This window comes from Diceros bicornis, chromosome 12 (assembly GCF_020826845.1).
Source record: "Diceros bicornis minor isolate mBicDic1 chromosome 12, mDicBic1.mat.cur, whole genome shotgun sequence".
NCBI lineage: Eukaryota > Metazoa > Chordata > Mammalia > Perissodactyla > Rhinocerotidae > Diceros > Diceros bicornis.
The window spans coordinates 14,766,347-14,786,804 of NC_080751.1; the positions used below are offsets into that span (position 1 = coordinate 14,766,347).

At 46.6% G+C, this 20,458-nt stretch overlaps 1 protein-coding gene and 1 pseudogene across 4 annotated transcripts in view; one reads left to right on the forward strand and one right to left on the reverse strand.

The window, feature by feature from the left end:
- Positions 1–20,458, reverse strand: part of MTHFD2 (methylenetetrahydrofolate dehydrogenase (NADP+ dependent) 2, methenyltetrahydrofolate cyclohydrolase) — a 50,409-nt gene that overhangs the window by 25,314 nt on the left and 4,637 nt on the right. The gene's annotated exons all lie outside the window — the stretch shown is intronic.
- Positions 9,512–16,257, forward strand: LOC131411738 (uncharacterized protein C2orf78-like; annotated as a pseudogene).

A 20,458-nucleotide genomic window follows, 5' to 3' on the forward strand; every position in this document is an offset into this window, starting at 1 on the left:
CTGAGCTAACATCTATTGCCAGTCCTCCTCCTTTTTTTCTTTTCCCCCCCAAAGCCCCAGTAGATAGTTGTATGTCATAGTTGCCCATCCTTCTAGTTGCTGCATGTGGGATGCAGCCTCAGCATGGCTGGAGAAGCGGTGCGTCGGTGTGCGCCCAGGATCTGAACCCGGGCCGCCAGTAGTGGAGCGCGCGCACTTAACCGCTAAGCCACGGGGCCAGCCACTTTATTACCTTTTTAAAGGCTGTATTTCCAAATACAGTCACATTCTAAGGTACTACGGGTTAGGGCTTCAACATAAGAATTGGGGGGGGGGGCACAATTCAGTCCATAACAATGTATACACATAAAGAAAAACTGAAAAAGCATATGGCAAATGTAATATATTAACAACTGGGAAATTGGGTGAAGAGTATATAAGGATTCTTTGAACCTTTCCTGCAATATTTCTGTGTATCAGAAATCATTTCAAAAAAAAAAAAAAAAAAAAAGACCAGTAAGATTTCTGCCCTCATGGCACTTGCGGGGTAAGGCACAGTGAACAAGAGAAGAAACTAAGAAAAAGAATTTGATACTGAGAACCCTCAAGATAGCAGATGTGAAAGGTTGTATAGGTCAGAGCTTATCCCACAGGTCATATGACTGGGGATGATGACTTGCAAAGCCCATCCCCAGCAAGCCGTGGTAAGCAGGGCCTTACAGTGACTTGGACCTTGCAGCAGCGGCTGCGAAGAGGGAAAGGAACCAGATGCACCCAGATTTTAAGATACCTAATCCTCTCAACACTGAAAATTTTGGAAATTCTCTTTTCCCAAAATGTGAACTCTCAAGAGTGAAACCATGAGAAACTATTATAATATTTTTAATAAGCTTAACAAAAGGATTTGCTTCTATGTTCCCACAGTATTATGTTGAAATATCATTTGTTTAACAAAAATACTTTATGCTCCAAGTTGTAATCCAAATTCTGTGAAGTGAAGGGGCTCAGGCCCCAACTAGCCTTTTGTACCTCCTCTCTCTTTGCTCTGCCCTCCACTCAGCACATCCTGTACTTCTACCCAGTGTTTGGTCCCTCCTCTCGCTGCTCCCAAGAACCACTGCTACTCATCCCTCAAGGCTGCACCTCAGACTGCTGGACTTAAAAGCTTTGCCTGCAGGCCTCCATTTAAGGGGTCCCAAAGGTTTCACTGACACATAAGGCAGAATCAGGACCACATAAAGGCAAAACCATGTTTGTTGCTGCAACACAATACGGATAGGCAGAATGAACTGCCCTTTCCTCTGTGCTATCACACCAGATAGGAATACTCCGATTCCAGCCCTCAGAAGAACATCTTGATATTATTTGTGCACCTGTCTATCTCCCCCAATATGATGTGGGCTTATCTAATCAAGACAATTCATATCTTATGATTCATTTCATTCATGAAAGCACAAAGCATATGACTAAGCATCTATTAAAAATCATTCTGATAAGAGCTAATCTTTACTGAACACTTACAATATGTCAGGCACTGTTTTAAGCACTTTGTGTATATTGTCCTATTTAATTCTCACAATTACCCCAGGAGGTAAGTGCTATTGTTATCTCCATCTTACAGATGGGGGAAAGGAGGCACAGGAGATTTAAGGAACCTGTCCAAGTTCACAGAGCTAGTAAGGGGAAGGGCAGGGATGGAACCCAGAGCCACTGGCTCCAGAGCCCATGCTCTAATATTTGCTACCATTTACTGAGCACTTACTCTGTGGCAGGCACTGGGTTCAACATCATCTCCTTTAATCCCAACAACTCTGTGAGGTAGGTATTATGTTCCCCATTTGAGATGAAAGAACTGAGACTCAGAGAGACCACTTGCCTGAAGTCACTCTCCCAGCAAGATGAGGCTGGCTCCACCCCCAGACAGGCCTGACTTGAAAACCCGCACCTAGCCCTCCACTCCATGTGGGCCTGAATGTTTCATAGACACTGAAGCAAGAATCTGGACCACACACAGACAAAATCACTTAAAATTACAAAAGGATGAGAAAAAATAGTTGGGTAGGGGAGGCCACAGTGGTGAAACCCACAGAGTTGGCAGCTAAACTACAACAGTCTTCCACACCTGGAAGGAACCACAGAGCTTAAGATCTCCATCCCATTCCACCACTGGTCAAACTTCCATTATAAATGACTAACTTGAAGAAATCAAGGAACCTTTATCATCTCAGAGCACTTTCTAAGTAAGGATTATGCCGGACACTGAAGTTTCACCTCTTGTAACCTGGAGCTTATAATTAGTTTATATCCACCAGGATAGCCATTGCAGTTGTGAAAATACTGAAATATTTCTGTACCAATTGATAAAACCTGCTCTCCCAAGCGCCCTGAGTGTCTACCACACCCTAGGACTCCTTCCTAGGGAAGTTAATATTGACGCCTGGACCACGACTCTGCTTCCACACTAGACCAGCTGGGGCCACATCTATTCATTCCAGATTCCCTGAATTTCTCTCATTTCAGAACATACTAATTCCTAGCCAACATGCCTTCTATTTCAATACCACCGAAGTAGACAGCACTAAATCAAGACAGCCCAGTCTCTGGAACACCCAGCCAGAGAGCTATGCCTTTTTTCTTACTATAAAAGCAATTTATGTTCTTTGTTTAAAATACACACACACACACACACACACACACACACACACACACACAGAGGAAACTACAAAAAAGACTAAGAAGTAAAGTCAAAATGACATCCACTGCATCAACAATCAGAGACACTCAGGATTAGATAAATGGCATTGTACTTCGAATTAAGGAAATAAAGTCAAATAAGAGGCAAACTCGTACTAACAGGGTTTCTAGTTATCGGGATAGAACACAAATCAGGTTAGCATTTGGGTGGATAAGAGACACAGGTATGCCCAGGTGCCTCTGGAGGGCTTAGTGGGGGGACCCCTGACTTATGGCAAAGTCCTCCCCTTGCCTTTAGCCTGGAATCACCTTTATGGCCAGTGGAAAGGTAGGCTTGGGGAAAGAGGCTGAGGAGTATGTTCAGCCTTTTCGGCAGGGCCTTAAGACAGACAGGGAAAAGACGACCTTGAGGTTTATGGGCAGTCCACTCTAGCTAATAAAAAGCTAAGAATTTCATACAGAAGACTGCACAAAAGCCTTCAGTGATTTACAGGGCCCCTCTGCAAGGCTCTTTCATGAACCATTGCGGGGTGAATGGCAGCTGGTTAAGAACCCTATGGTTAGAGAACCCTGGCCTCAGAATTTCCAGGATTTAGGTTCTTCAATTCTTCTCTTTCGAACTGGGGACACCTTCTGTTTAAGGGGCTCCTCTGGATCTGGGGCGAGTCATTGTGGCAACTTGAGGAGATGCAACTTACTTTTCTTCTAATTTCAAGGAGAAGGAAGGGGACCTTACTCACTTGACAGGATAGGAAAGGGGACAGGGAGTCAGACGGTGTGGAAGAAGGGAAGTAAATTCATAGACCACGTGCCAGGAACTGTGCTAGATACTTCCCCTACATTTACTCATATACTCTTAATGTTCCTGTGAGGGCATTATATTATTATCTCTGTATTATAAAAGAGACAAATTCACAAAGTTAAAGTAATTTTCCCATGGTCACCAGCTAGTAATGGTGGTGCCAGGATTAAACATAGGTCTGTCGTCATCCAAAACCCATGTTCTTCCACAAAACATGCCTATCACTGTTCTGTTAGGTCAGACTGAAGACAGGGCATTTGGCAGAATGTAGTGACCAGAATGTGGAACAAGGAACCCTGCCTAGGTTACAGAACACTTAAGGACATGATTCTCTCTGAAAGTGATACTCTAACAAGCCTTCCCTCCTTTTCCTTCCATCCCTCCCTCCATCCTTCCTTCCTTTTCTTCTCTCTTCTTCTTCGTCTTATTTTTCTTCTTTCTGGCCTGCTACAGAGAACTCTCATAAAATTTTTACCATTTATAAAAATTCTGAATGATTTTTTAAAGACTAGAGATGATGTTTTACCTAAGTGGTTAAAAACACATGATTCTGACAGCAGCATCAAAAACTGTTATGGAAAATATTGTCTTCCAAACTTTAGTACTTAGATGCCAATCCATCATGGTTTTGCTTATTATCTCCTTATAATTAATTACAAATAAATTACAACTTGTATTTTATCATGAAAAAATTCTACACACTTCCTATTTGTCCTGATTTTATTACATTCAAGACTAAAGGTGGTAGTAATATCAAGGGAAATGATTTGCAGCATAACTAACAGGTAGTACTATGTGCCAGGCACTGTTCTAAATGCTTTATGCTTAAAAACTCATTTAATCCCCACAATAACCCTATATAGCAGTATACCACTATTATCCCCATTTTACAGATGAAGAAACTGAGGCACTGAGAGGTTAGTAACTTTCCCAGGGTCACACAGCTAGTAAATGGAAGATCTAATTATCAAATCCATTTCCTTTCTTTTTTAAGCCTCAAGAAAAATAGTTTTTGAACTTTCAGAGACAAGGAAAGAAGCCAACAATGCAAATTTCACATTCTGAGACTAACAATAAGAGCCAACATATACTAGACACTGTTCTAAATATTATGCATGTATTATCCAATCCTCTTATCTATCCTATTATTATCCCTATTTTACAGATGAGGGAACTGAGGCACAAAGAGGTTAAATAACTTCCCTGGGAGCACAGCTAGTAAGCAGCAGAGTTAAGATAGCAAAAAAAAATAAAGCAAAAAACGTAAGAGAAAAGGCATTAAAAACTTTAGGGTCATTGGGATCTCTCTGTGGCTGAAGGAAATATGACCCAAATTTCTGTCACTATTTGTTACTCAAGAGTACATTTTCAGAGAAGGCAACTCTTCAATGAGTACAGCAGAACATGCCTGGGTGACAAAGGCTTTCACCAGTAGTACAAATATTAACGACATTAGGTGTCAGTGTTTCCTAAGGCCAAGGAACCAGTCAGAAGAACGATAATTCTTTCCCACTGAGAAGCCACACGGGCCAACAAAATATATGGGTTTCTCTCTCATATCAAATGATATTATGAAAGTAAAGCATAAACACTATAGAATGACTGTCTTTTACCACGATGCTTACACATGCTGAGACAACTGCCTAAAAATAAGGGCTAAAGACATAACGGATATTCCTTTCTTTCCTTTTAGGTCACTACTTTTCTTACCAAAAGTCTACTTCATTTTCAAAATACAGAACATGGAAACTTGTAGAATTTCTTCAGCACATACAGAGCCTATTGCCAAATATTATAGTTCAATTCACGTCTTTAATCTCATTTTGAGACAGCATTAGAAATGTGTAATTAAGAAAATCACTTGGGGGCCAGCCCGGTGGCACAAGTGGTTAAGTGTGCGTGCTCCGCTGCGGCGGCCTGGGGTTCGCCGGTTTGGATCCCGGGCACGCATCGATGCACAGCTTGGCAAGCCATGCAATGGGCGGCGTTCCATATAAAATAGAGGAAGATGGGCACGGATAATTAGCCCAGGGCCAGTCTTCCTCAGGAAAAAAAGAGGAGGATTGGCAGATGATAGCACAGGGCTGATCTCTTCACAAAAAAAAAAACAAAAGAAAACTACTTGGTTCCCTTTTTGCACTATTACCCACAGAAGAAGGCCAGGATTCACCTTATCATAAGGTGATAACTAATGAATTATTATAGTATCAGAAAGAAGAAGGGTCTTTACAATTAAGGGTTCCATTTAACTCTGGTTTGCATTAGTGGTGAGTATACGTTAAATCAATAATCAGTCCAAGTTCTTCATTCTGTTCTTGGATTTTGCTAAAAAGATTCAGGGGGAAAAACTTTCTTCTGGTGCAAGATTCTCTTCCAAACTCTGTCAGAGAGAAGAAAATAAGAAAGAAGACACATGTGCTTGAAATCCTTTCTGATATTACCCATTGATTCAAGCCCTGTGACGCTAACATACAATGAGATTCAAAGGAAGTTTCCACTCTTCTGGAAATTACAAGCTATATTACAATCCTTTCTTCCAGAGATGAGAGGGAAGAAAGTAAGCTCAATTCTACATATTTATTTCTGCGTTTGTTTGTTTCACGTGGGTCTCCTAACCAGACTGTAAACTCCCAGAAGGCAGGGACCACATCAACGTTGCCCACCACTGTACCTCCACCTCGACGTAGAGTGCCTATCAACAGGCACATATAAATACTTCTTGAATATCCATGTAAATGAAGGATGGCTTTTATTGCTAAGATGCTTTTAGGTTTTTGGCTTATTTACATACTCTGATCTGTTGATCTGTTTGGTGATTCAAGTGCCAGCAACACATTTTTTTAAAAAAAATTAATAGACTAGTTTTTAGAGCAGTTTTAAGTTCACAGCAAAAGTGAGCAGAAAATACAGAGAGTTCCCACTTCTCTCTTCTCTCCTTCATCCCACCCAGCCCTCCCGACCATCAACATTCCATCCCACTGTGCTCCATTTGTTAGAATCAATAAACCAACACTGACACAACATTATCAATCAAAGTCCATAGTTTACACTGAGTTGTACATTCTATTCGTTTTGGCTAGCCTTTAATTACATCAAACAGTGACAATGGGGAGGGAGAGTAAAAAAGAGCCTCAGCGGTAACTGAATTGGGTATGTTACTCCAAGACAAGTCTCATTTATGCCGCTGGGTACAAAATGCAGCAAGTGGGTCTATGGGATAAGACAATACCCAAACTATAAAAATAAGGCTTTTGGTCCAGCCCCCATGGCCTAGCTAAGTTCAGCGCACTTTGCTTCCCGGTGGCCTGGGTTCGCTTCCCAGGAGTGGACTCACTCGTCTGTCAGTGGCCATGCTGTGGTGAGAGTTCACGTAAAAACAAAAACAAAAAAGAAAAACAAGAAGATGGGTAACAGATGTTAGCTCAGGGTGAATCCTCCTGAGCAAAAAATAAAAAAAAATAAGGCTACACGTCACAGTAGGGCTTGATGCTAAGGAAGAGGGCATTGGCTATGCTCTTTAGGTTGTTCCTACTACATTTAAGATTGTCTAAGGGGTTAAGATGTTGCTGAGCATGCAAGCTAAGGTTAAGTGGCTGTGCCTGTGGAAAGAAAGTGGTTGTAGAGGCTGGAAACCAGGGAGGCCTAGCTAAGACTTTGCCTAAATAGAATTATACATTGGAATTGAAAATTTTCATATGTCAACTATTTTCCTGCTGCCAGAATTTGTCTTCTGACACTTCCCCCCATCTTACACCACCCACCCTAACCTGCAGTAGCTCTGGATTCCCTTGATTTCCACGGGAACGTAGAGAAAAGAGAGACCGGTCTGGCTTGCAGATATCTACTCTATGTTCTTAGCCTCGTGTTATATACTAAGTCACGGAAGTAGGCTATCTGAGGTATGACGCCTAGGGAAAAAGACCTGAAGAACATTTATGAGCTCAAGCCATACCTCTACACTGCAACAGCCTTCACAATTTCTTCTCAGACAAGCATCCCTCACTATAACTCAAAAAATTCATGTCTCACAATAGGAAAACGAGGGGATTAATAAAATATCTTTGGAGGTCCCATCGAGGAGCTACCTTCCCTTGGGCTCTTGCCAACTTGTAGAACACACCTCCAATTCACTCACACAAGAACACTCCCCAGACGGGTCCACCTAGGCACACTAAACACTTACCTCCAAGGAAACGACGAAACCCATGGATTTCCTCCCCAAACCACTGCCTGCACATACGAATCATCGACCACTCAGGCCTCACTCACTGTCTCGCAGTCACAAGACTGGTCAGTGAGAACAATACCGACCAGGCGAACAAATACAGAGGCACCCAGGCCAGGTCGGGGGGACTGCAGACATCTGCTCCTCAGGTGTGGGTGCACAGTGTAACTCACCACAGGGCCTTTTCACCGACCGCTTTCTAAGTTTCTCCACAAAACCCATCAGGTCAAGTTAGCCCACGATGCTTCAAAACGCGCAATCGTCAGGGGAACAACATGCAATCTGTCTTCCAATTTTGGATTCCTTAAAAACGCGACCAGGAAAGACACATGGAGACAGAACCAGAGCATCTGAATCTGAAAACAATCTCCGCTCAACAAACATACCGATGCACGACGTAAATGACGTCACATGACATCAAGCAAAGGGAGAAAAAGATATTGAGGGTTATTCTCTTTCGTGTACAGAATTCACGGCAGTTGCAGGATCCCCTAGCTACGTTAATAAATACGTATTGAACTCTCTGTTCTGCTACTACAAAAGGAGGCCCACGTGTGGCAAGGTAGTTCTCAAGAAACCGAAAACTCCACAGGCACCTCTCTTTTCCTGTACCTTGCACCTTGCCTCTTCCCTACTCTCCACGAATCTCCTCTTCCTTCTCGAACTGTTTTCCTCTTCACTTTGCCCGGCCTTGCGCCCGAGCACGGCCGACAGAGAATCCCAGAGGCCCGACACTCTACAGTGCCTGTTCCCGAGAGGGAGGAGGCTACAGTAACTGCCACACTGGATACGCTTCGCTGAGAAGGAAAGGCCAAAGTACCTCGCATGCCTCTCCCGTATACGAGAGCCAGATGGCAGCAGGCCTCTGTGGCCCAAGGAGCCAGAGGTAGCAAATGATGGGAAAGAGAATTGCAACCAAAGGCTGCAAGAGGAAAGGCCTGCAATCAGCTGTGTCATCTAGCTCTCTGGTATTTGCTTCGAATGGGCAGAGTCCATTTTGAGAAGCACCAGGCACTGAAAAGAAGACCCCTGCTGCTGGAGGTGGACAGGAAGTAACGTCCAGGAGGGTAAGATGCAAGATCAAGGCCGGTGCCAGAGACAACGCCTACAACGAAGAACACAAAAAAGGAGAGCAGAAGAGAGATGCAAGTCCAACCTGGCCCGGCCCGGCCCGGCCCGGCCCGGCCCACCCCAAGGAAGGCAGGATTCAAGGAGAAGGAACTAAAAGAGAAGAGCCTTCAACCACATCATTCCCCACAAGGGGCACTCAACAAACCTCACCCTACTCTTGACCCAAGTTACACAAAGAGCTCCTGAATTCACCCTTCCTTTGCTCCTTAAAAGCAGCAGTAAGTTCACTACTTAGATCCACTCGTAAGATTTCAGAACAACTGGAACAGGTCCACCTAGATGTCCCTTGCCCTCCTCTCTAAGGATATCAATTAACTGTACATATAATAACAAATGGACAATATACATGAAAAAGTAGGAAGTGTAGAAGACAAACAACTATGAATTCATTCTACCAATGAACATCTGTAAGAAACGTTGAGCTATTTCCTGCCGGAAGAGCCCGGGGCAGCAAGACGATCGCATCTGTCTCGTGGGATGGCACCTCCCCAGACCTCAGCCACAGAGGTGCTGTTGGAGCTCTCCCACCACCCCCTCCACCCAATCCCGTCTTCTCGGGGGGAATCTGACCTCCCTATTGGCTATCTCCTACCTGCTTTGTGACATCATTCTCCCCCTAAACCTACCACCACCTGGTAGAATCTTGGGGTTTCCATGGAGTTGTCTGTAAATAAATTTGAATCCTCGCAAGTGACCAGTGTGACCAGTGGCCTTCGTACTGGACACATCGCTCTTTGGCTGCAGCCACTCAGACGTCCTCTAGTAGCATCTCTCTCATCCCCTGGATCTGCAGTTGATGCTTCCTCTTCTTCTCTGACCATGTCAGGTAAGGAAAGAAACCAGGAAATGGTTTTCATTATGTATTTTTGCCCCGATATTGACTAGCAGATTCAAAAATGGCAGAGAATAATGGGGGGAAAGTAGTGAACTAGGAACCTGGGGACGTAACTCCCGTCTTGACTTGGACACTTGCGAGCTGTGTGACTTTGGGCAAGTCCTTGGCTCTCTCACAAACGCTGTTTTCTCCTCATCTGTCACATCAGGATATCACAGCGCTTGTCCCCTCTGCTCCCTTTCTTCTCTGATGTTGAGTCTTAAAGGGCACCCACCTAGGCATGCAATCAGAGACCTCTGGAGAGTGTTTCCACAGCAACAGAGAGAAATCCTAGGTGATGCAGAAAACTAGCAATGTATACCGAGAGGTTTCACCTCTGATGGTCTCCCTCCACTGCCACTTCGACTGTACGATGTTACATTTAGGGCTGTTCAAAAAGCAATGTTCGCATGTTTTGGAGTTTTCTACCTGAACGAGCTGGAAAGAGAAAACGGGGAGAGAGGATGGAGAGGACTGGGCTATAGGGGAGGCAAGTATTCAAAGGTCAGGAGGTTGAGGACTGCTGTCATCAGCACAGGCCAACAGGAACCCAGAGGGGGAGAAACTGGAAGAAAGGGGAGGCAGAAGGACGAGGAGCTCGCAGGGAAAACGAGGGAGTTGGGCGTGGAATGTTGAAGGGAACCCACGATCTTAAATCAAAGCAGAAAGAGCACACAGTTGAAGTCTGCTCAGAGCAGGGTAAAGCCCAGTTGAGCAGAGCAGACGCTTACATTCACAGACTAGGACGGAGAGTAGGGGCAGAACAGGGAATCGCTAGGAAAAGCAGCTTCTCAGAAGAGTCCCCCTCACTTGTTCGTTTGTTTCTGCTGCCTCTCTGAACACCGATGGCACTTGTCAGTTTTGAATACGAACATTTTAGAGATGTTTTTAGACATGACGCTCCCTATCATCGAGACACTAATAAAAGTGGCTGTCCAGAGGCCGGGGCTAGGAGAATTTGCAGTTTTGATTCCATTCTCATTTTTAAACGATGTAGATGTTTTGCCTATTCAAAAGAAAATTGAAGCTTTGCTAAAAACTGATACCCCCTAACTTGAATCAGAAGCATTAATTCCTTTGTGTGACAAGCAGGTTCCAAGTCAAGGCTGCTTTTCATCTGGACGGCTGTTTTCTTCCTCACACGGAGAGCACACTGAGAAACAGCCATCGTCTGCTTCTAGACCTTAGCTACCGAAGAAGAAAAAGAAAAAGTCAACTCCCACAACTATCTAAAACAGTTTTGTGGAGTCCTTTGGGTTTTCCTACATTCAATAATTTTTTAATTGGATTCTAGGGATGACGGTGTTTTTAGGCTTTGGGGATGACACCTTCCTGGATGTTGAAGGTGATTCTTATCGAGGTTTGCAGGGGCAATATGAAAACCTTCATGACACCTTTTAACTACCCTCTTCTGCTTCTATGCGGTTGGAGCACGAGAAACATACGTTTAATTGAAACGTCTATTTCTGCTAGGCTTAGTAGCTGGTACTTGCTGGGTCACAGTCAGAGAAATAAGAATGAGCACAATAATGGAATTCCTTTACACTTAGGATGTTGCTCTCTGCTTTGTACCAGCTCTTACCGAAACAGCTCTCTACGTATATTGTGGCTACCTATACGGTCTCCTTTATAGCACTTTGCTGCCTTTTTAAGCCATTTTTTACCGTTCGTTATGTCTTCTCTGTCTCTATGTGCTGCCTAGGAATTCATTCGAAATCACCTTCTACTGTGGGCTGTTGTTTTGGCAAGTAGTATTCACTACAATAGAGCCGGCGATATTCACTTTCATAATACTGCATGGATGGTACAGAACTTCATTTATTAGTAAACTTCTTAGGCTCTGATGCCTGCTACATGCCTCGGTTTTCCATCATACCTGTATATGTCTTTTTAGTCCTGTGATACACCTTTTTCATGATTTTTCTCTTTGTTTTTACAGAACTTACCATATCTTCCTCCATATTACACTTACGCAATATATCACTTTTATTCACGTATGAATTATTACCCTCATGATTATCGCTTTTCTTATTATAACTGCTCTACAGAAGAGTAAGCTGAAGTTCAGAGAGTTTAAATCACTTTTTTCTTTCAAAAAGCACTTTTTGAGACACTCACTCACAGGCAGTCATTTGGAGGTAGGAACAGAAACCAGGCTTGAAGAGGGTAAGAATGACCCGTGACATCTACCACCTGGACTCAGTAAGCTGTGAACTCCAGGTAACGTCTGAACTGCACAGGCAAAATGAGACCCTCAAGGTCAAAGTGTTACGTGACAGCTGCTCTGTCTTCCAAAGGACAAAGAAAATGCCTCTAGTAGAAGTTCGACTTCTCCCGGTTTCCGGTAGTGGAATGGTCAGAGCAGAGCCCTGGCAAGGAAGTCAGGATACTCAGGCTCTGTAACCTGGTAACGATGCTAAACAAAACGGGAGAACTTGAACGATTCGATCTGACCTCTCTGAGCCTCAGTTTCCTCACTCGTACAATGAGAATCTTAGAACAGAAGCCCCAAAATGCTTCCATTGGAGCAAAGAGTACACGAGTCGGGACTAGCGCAGGCTCAAGGGAAAGATGGGCAGGGAGAAGGTGCCTTCCAGCCTAGAGAACAAGGTGTGAACCGCACCACGTGGGGCTTCTGCACATCTCTGCCCAACCCGGGAGCACAGGCAGTGACACAGAAGAGAACCAAACTGCTCCAGCACGTGCGACCGCCATAAACGGTTGGATTTGGGGTATCTCAGTGAGTATTGGTATATGAGAGGCTGTCTCATAGCAAGAACCTTAAGATAATGCTGTTCCTCTAGCATAGTGAGAGGTCATCAACCCCACTGATGTTTTCATCACCCTCTTGTTCCCTACAGAAAATTTCCAAAATCCACCTTTCCTTGGAACTCCCAACTCGCTGCAGCTCTCTCTTCCTGTGGTGAGCAATGCAGCTTCCCTAACGGGAAGTGCCTGCAGTTTCTCCAGAGTCTCTGCTCCAGCCGTCAGTTCGGCACGGCTGCTGCCATCAGCCTCGGCCACCTCTTTCCAGCCACTCATGGGGAGTGCCTACCTTTACCAACATTCTAGCACAACCATGTTGTCTGCAGTGACTGGCCAGAGCCACATCTCCACGTCAGCTGCTTCCTATCCAGGTCTCTGGCAGTGGGATATCACAGGAGGCACTGAGAAGGAGTCTTCTTCACTCGGAGACCTCACTGTGGCTCTCACTGACCAGGACACAGCTGTTTCTTCCATGTCCATGGCAGCCCGGTATGACAGAACACCTGATGCCAATAACGTGGTCCCTCTGTATCCATCACTTTCTGCCAGGCTCGTTCAGAGAACACCACCTCAGATTCCAAATCAGGCACACAGCCTGGCGCTTCCCTACCGGGAAGGAAGCCAGGTGTATTACTATACTCCCGGCACCCTGGGGCCTCTACTGTCTGGCCAACTCGGCCCCTGCCTGCCATCCTGTGGCTCCGTGTCCTACACAGGAGCTGGGGCCTCCGCCCCTCAACCAGAAATGGTGATGGTACTAAAGCAGGTTCAGCCCACAAATGTCCTACCACCAGCCTCCTCCTCTGGCATCTACTACGCTGCGTCTGCTCAACCCGTCACAGAAACAAGATTTCAAGGTGAGTACAGACAGCAGGAAGGGAGAGGAATGAGGTCCACATTCCAAAACAGGGTCAACTCGGCAGCTGGGAAGTGCTGAGTCCACAGACAGGGAGAATTGAAGTCCGGAGGCTTTCATAAGCACTACCCGCGCTCAGTACTACTCCCTACTTCAGACTCTACATAAGAACGCCCATTACTGGTGGGAAGGGGGGGACACTGTAACGGCCATCTACGCTACATGCGTTGAGAACACCAAGAGCACACCAAGCGACACCAGAAGCCTCACTGCACTAGCTGCTCAGTCCCCTGCACTATACCACGCTCAAATGGACTCCCTTCCCCGACCTACGGCTGTAGTCTCCTGGGAAGGCACTGGTGATAGCGCCGGGGTACCTTTCGCTCACCGCCTTCATTTACACCAGGAGTTGAGACCTCGTCTTCCCAGATCCTGTCCAAAGCAAACAGGCTAAGAATGCGCCCTTGCTGATGTATTTCAGCAGGAAGAGCTCCATTCCCTCTCCTAGTCCATGATGTGAAGTGTTCTTATTCTCTCAGGAAAGCGGAGAGAATTCTCTATAGGAGAATGCTAGCATTTGTAAAATGCTTCACAGTTTGAAAATCTCCTCTACTTTTTATTTGTCCGATAACAACCCTATGCAATACAAAGAAAACCAAGGAACAATGACATCAAATGATCACCAGTAAGAAACGGGACACTCGCCTCTTAATTCCCAGCACAGGACGCTGTCCATGACCCTTAAGAAGAGCGAGTAAAAATGTGCCCTGTCCGTTGTGGGAAGGTGCATGATTGCCGCCTTGGTGTCTAGGGGGAGCATCTCCCTTACCAGGGACTGACCTCTTCCCTCCTTCCTTTGCAGCGATGGAAACCTCCCTGGGCCTGGAGACTTCCCTGGGATTGCAACCCGCAAGCCAGACATTTTGTCTACAACAAACCCCAGAATTCCCCAAATCCTGCAGTAGCAGAAAGACCCAGCTACCGGAGGGGAACCCACCACCTGAGCTTGGGGACATTTCAATGAGGGCTCCAGACCAGAGTTCCAACAGTAACCTCCTGGCACTGTCTCCAGCTCCCAAGAAGTTGGAGGAGCTTACACCTAAGCTTGCAAAGCCTCTGGATGCCTACCAGATCCCAACGGAAAACCAAGATCCCCCACTACTCCCTTCAGAAATTCCTGATACGTACCAGCTCCTGGCCTGCACCGATCCCCTCGGCCAAGAGGACCAGCCTGCTTCTGAAAATGCTGATCTGGGAAAGAGCAGCCTGAGTCTCGAGGGCCAAGGGACACTGGAAGATGGCACTGAACCTGGCGGTGGCTTTGCAGACATCGCTACACTGGTGGGGGATATTCACCTTCCCCAGCTCTTCAATTCCTTGGAAGACCTTGATCCATCCAAAAGCCCCCAGGTGATCCAAGCCAAAGACACCAGAGCCATCGAGTGGATCCAGGTGCAGGAAAAGTCAAGTGTCACAAAGGCTGCCTCCGATCAAGCCAGGAAGAACAAACGTAAGGCCTCTGAGCCTATCGACGGTGCTCCCAAGGCCAGAATCCAGCCCAAGGACCCGGAGTGCCTGTCAGGGGGAGAAGTGGCTATTTGCAATGCTGCAGACAGCGACAGGGCTCCTGTGGACACGGCCAGCCATTCTAACAGCAAGCCTCAGAAGGCTGCATCCGGCAGGAGCAGCAAAACTAAGAGCCGTGGGCAGGAAAGGACCAAGAGGACCAGAGGAAACAACTCCAAGCAAGCTGAAGAGAGTGAGCTGCCAGGGAACAAAGTCAAGGCAGAAGAGAAGCCAACCCTGCCCAAGAGGAAGCGGAATCAACCCGAGCTGAGCCGAGAGACCTTCCAAAGGCCTCGAACCTCCCTAGGCATGCACTTGCTGGAGTCGGTGCAGGTGTTCCATGCTCTGGGCAGGAAGACTGATAAGAAAACTGGACTCTCTTCCTCCCGGGCCCTGGCAAACTGCAGCCACCCCAAAGACCCCCAGCCCGCCCCAGCTATCAAACCACGGCTGGATACCCCACGTGAGGGCCAAGGCCCTGAGGAAACTCAAGCCAAAGCCCAGGAACCAGAGGGCAGTGTCGCACAAGAGCGCCCACCTCCATCCCAGTCCGAGCTGCCACCTCCTGGGAAGGTCAAGTTGGTACCTTTGCCTTTTCTGACCGTGGACAGGCCTCAAGCTCGACCTGTTCCTCGGAGGCCGCCGGCTCTGGCCTCACATCGGCCCGCTGTGGCTGACCCTGCCCGGCCTGGTTCTACCCACTCAGCTCAACCGACTGCACTCAATTCAGCCCAGCCAGCTCCTGCATCTTTGACGGGTCCTGCCAGACCAGCTCGGCCAATTTCCACCAACCCCACCCGGCCTAGCGTCCCTCAGTCTGCTGCTGCCACGCCCGCACCCCACAAAACAGCATCTTGCACTTCTCTCCAGCGGGAGCCCGTTCCCACTCCTGTGACCAAGCTCCAGGACCCGCCCAGGCCTCAACCCCACTATCTGCTCCAAGACTTTAGCACGCAACGAATTCCATGGAGAAAACCCGACATCCCAGGGCCAGTGATATCAGAGCCCATCACAGCCGAACAGAGGCCAGAGCGGGAGGCCATGAAGAGGCAGGCTCAACAAGAGCGTGAGCAGGCTGCCAAATACACCTCTTTGGGGAAAGTGCAGTATTTCATTGAGAGGGAAAGAGAAATGGAAATTGCTGACTACTACGGCTACGCAAGATAAGGCTGCTAGGACTGGTGGTGCGACTTTGGGTAGCAGTCTTTGCTCCATAGATAGATAGGTAGAGATGTCTCTATTTACTTTGATAGATTTTAAAACTTAAGACATCAATACGTTAAAGTACTAGAATTGATAGATGAGTAATAAAGAAGCCTTTTGAGTTTGGAGATGCCGTCAACTGTGGTTCTTCTTTGGTGGTGGTGGGGATCCAAGGCTTCACGAGAAAAAAGAAGTGAACTTGGACGGGAGGATGAAGGAAAAGGGATACGAACTGAGGAAAGAGGCAGCAACTGGGTCCAGGGCTAGGAAGGCCAAAGGGGGGGGGGGGTTTCAGCAGCTGACAAAAAGCAGCAGGAGTGGGGGAAATGGCAGAAGTCAGAAGCAGGGTCTGACGTGAGGGTTAAAAGAAGAAAACCGGCATAGAGTTGAAGATGGCAGAAGATGAGTCTAGGTTGACCAGGAGAAATGTGACAAGTCTCTCAGGGAGGCTGGCCTTATGTCTCACCACCACCACATAGGTCGTTTAGAAAACAAGAGATTCCGGAGATCTCTCCAAAAGGTTTGGCTCGCCTCAGCCACGTGGGATTATGGCTGGGGCCGGTGAGTACAAATCATAGGGCAATCCACCAGAGGAAGGGCCAGGGCTCAGAGCGACCCTGGGGCCAGCTGACAACAGGGGCCTCCCCAAGGGAAGTGCTGCAACAGGAGGCCCACCCAGCTAACAGGGCTGGGATAGAAATCACCATTTCCTCAACACCTGCGCACCAGGCCCGCGAACGCACCACCTCACGTAACCTTTGCCACCACATGCAAGGCCAGGGTCACTGAGCCACTTCACCACTGAGGGTCAGCAGTGGGCTCAGCTCACACTGCACGCGAAGGAGCAAGGCCTCAAGCCGAGGGGCCTCTACGCCAGGGCAGTCCTCAGTACTGGCTAGCGCCTGTTGGGGACCCACCCGGCTTTCAGAGCACAGCATCCGGAGCTTACTGGTGGACGGCATCCAACTTCTGGAAGGGGCCTAGATTTTATTCTTCGATGTGCATCATTATAGTTCGCCTTCTGCACAGACTACGTCGTGTTCCCCGCCACAGCTCTAACTGCCATCCGTCATCGTACACAGCTGCCCCTTATCCCCCTTCCCCCTCCTCCCGCCCTTTTCCTTCTGCTAACCACCAGTCTGTTCTGTCTCTATGTGTTTGCTTGTTTACCTTCCACATACACGAGTGAAGTCACACGGTATCTGTCTTTCTCCACCTGACTCATCCCGCTTAGCGTAATACGCCCGAGGTCCATCCCTGCTGTCGCAAATGGCAAGATTTCCTCTTTTCTACGGCTAAGTACTATATTCCCTTGTGTATATCTCCCACAACTTCTTTATCTATTTGTCGGGCGATGGGCACTTAGGTTGTTTCCAAGTCTTGGCTGTTCTGAATAACGCTGCGATGAACACAGGGGTTCATATATCTTTTTGAATTAGCGCTTTTGTGTGCTTTGGATGAACACCCAGAAGTGGAATAGCTGGATCATACGGGGTAGTTCTATTGTTAACTTTTTGAAAAATCTTCATACGGTTTTCCACAGCGGCTGTACCAATTTACACTCCCACCAGCAGGGTACTAGGGTTCCCTTTGCACCACGTACTTCCAAGACCTGTTAATTCTTGTCTTTTTCTACTAGCCCTTCTGACCGGCCTGAGGTGGGTATCTCATTGTGCTTTTCATTTGTATTTTCCTAATAAGTAGTGACGTTGAGCATCTTTTCCTGTGCCTGTCGCCCACCTGTATATCTTCGTTAGAAATATGTCTCTTCATAAATAATGACTTGAGGGGCCCGCCAGGTCCTCCTCCATCCAATCGGCCAGTTGCTGCCTTCTCCAAACATCGCCATCACCCAAACCGCAGGAGAAAAATCCGCTGGAAGGCGTCCATCCCACGGGGTGACAGCGGGGGACACACACGTGCACCGAGTCGCCACTCCAACGGCGCAGGACGCAGGCGCCCAGGGGTCCACAGGCGCTCCGTGCTAGGCCTTGTGGGGCAGCTGGAGGGAGGGAATGGGGAGAGCGGAGGGGGCATCAAAGGGAACGGGGCGTGGGGAGGGGAGAGATGGGGAGAGCATATAGTTACCATGGGAAAACTGGTAATTTACATTTTTAAAATCAGTTTTTGAGATAGGATTCACATACCATAAAATTCACCTTTGGAAAATGTAACTTCAGTGGCATTTAGTACATCCACAAGATTGTGCAACCACCACCATTAATCTAACCCATCGCATTTTCATCACCCCAAAGAGAAGCCCCCTAAACCATCGGCAATCGCTCCTCATTCCCTCCTCTCTCCAGCCCCTGGCAACCACTCATCTGCCTTCTGTCTCTATGGATTTGCCTTTTCTCAACATTTCATACACATGAACTAGTACAACATGTGACCTATGTGCCTGGCTCCTTTCACTCAGCATAACGTTATCCAAGTTCACCCACGTGGTAGCGTGTGCCAGTCCTTCATTCCTTTTTATGGCTGCATAACATTCTATTGATGGATCTACCACACTCGTTTATCCATTCCTCAGTTCACGGACATTCGGGGTGTTGCCACCGGTAATTCACGTGTCTTGAGAGTTGATTTTGCGCCAGGCAGCACCAGGAGGAGTCACTCACCCCATTTCACAGATGAGGAGACAGGCTTGGAGAGCGTCAAGAATTTGCCCAAGACGAAGAGCTCGCTAGTGCGAGAGCCGGGGTTTCAACTCAGGCAGGCAGACCGCAGAGGTAACAAGATTCACAGGCTACAACACGAGAAAGGTACAAAAGGGGATTCCACGGATAGTCACCCTTTTCCCCGAGTTTTCAGTCACCCATTTCCCTCCTCTTAGAGACATCTACTCTGGCCACGCTGGGGATCCTTCCAGAGAAATTACTTACACCCCAACATGGAAGTAGCACAATTTACTGACTAATCTGTCCCATCGATTGGAAGTGTCACTTTTATGGTATACTAAAATCTTTTATGTATTTGAATTACTCTTTTCAGAACTGGCCTGGCTTTTTTGCCTATCTTTAATATTTGCCATTTCTCTAGAAGTCTTTTTATCCTCTTACTCAGTTTCAAAAATTTCCTCCTTTCCTTCTTTCCCTTAAGGCATCATCCACTACATTCGTTCACTCTGGTATTATTTGTAGTGTCGTCTTCAGATGGGACAAACTACCTGGCGTCCTCAAAAGATAAATTCAAGAGAAAAAAAGAAAAAGAAAGCAAGACCAGACATGAAGGGAGAACTTATAGATTAAGTAAGCCTTCAGAGACCTGACAATCAAATGCAAAGCGTGGACCTAATTCAGATCTAACTCAAACCCTTACAAACAATGTTTATGACACGTAGGAGACATCTGCGAATTTGAGGGCTGACTGGATATTTAATGTCACTAATCTTAAGGAATAAAAGTCTTATATTTTCAATATACCTACCAAAAACGTACAGGTGAAATTATACGATTTCTAGGATGTGCCTCAAAATGCTATGGAATGGGGGAAACAGGTAAGGGTACAGAAGAATCACGACAGCCATCAGCTGAGCTGATAGACATTAAAGCCGGATGCGTTCGTGGGCGGACGATGAACAACGCAGCATTGTGTCTGCTTCTGCATGTTTAAAATCTCTGAGAATTGTTTAAAAACAAGAAGACACTCTGGAAAACGTTTTGGCGCTTTCGCCAAGGGTAAACATAGAACTCCCGTATGATCCAACAACTCCACTCCTACCTATACATCTAAAAGAACTGAAAGGAGGGAACTGAACAAACATTTGTACACAATATTCACAGCAGCATGAGTCACAACAGGCAAAAGCCGGAAGCAACCCAAGTGTCCAGCCACAGACGAGCAGATAAATAAAACGTGGTACATACACACGATGGAATGCTATTCAGCCATGAACAGGACTGACTTTTTGCTGCATGCTACAACACGGATGAACCTTGAAAACATTATGTTCAGTGAAATAAGCCAGACACACCAGGACAAATATTGTATGATTCTGCTTATATGAGGTACCTAGAATAGACAAATTCAGAGAGACGGGAAGTAGAATAGATGCGACTAGAGGCTGGGGGAAGGGAGATGGCGCTGTCATTGTCTAAAGCTTACAGGGCTTTTGTTGAAGACGATGAAAAGATTTTGGTTCCAGACAGTGGAGATGGCTGCACCACCTCGTGAATGCACTTAATGCCACTGAACTGTGCACCCATGAATGGTTAAAATGGTCAATATCATTTATGTGTACTTTACCACAATCAAAAAAAAGAGGAATAAGTGAGTTCAAATTTCAATTCCTCCTTCTCTGCGCCTCAGTTTCACCATCTATAAAATGATTAATTGTAATCGTCCATCCTCGGAGCTTAG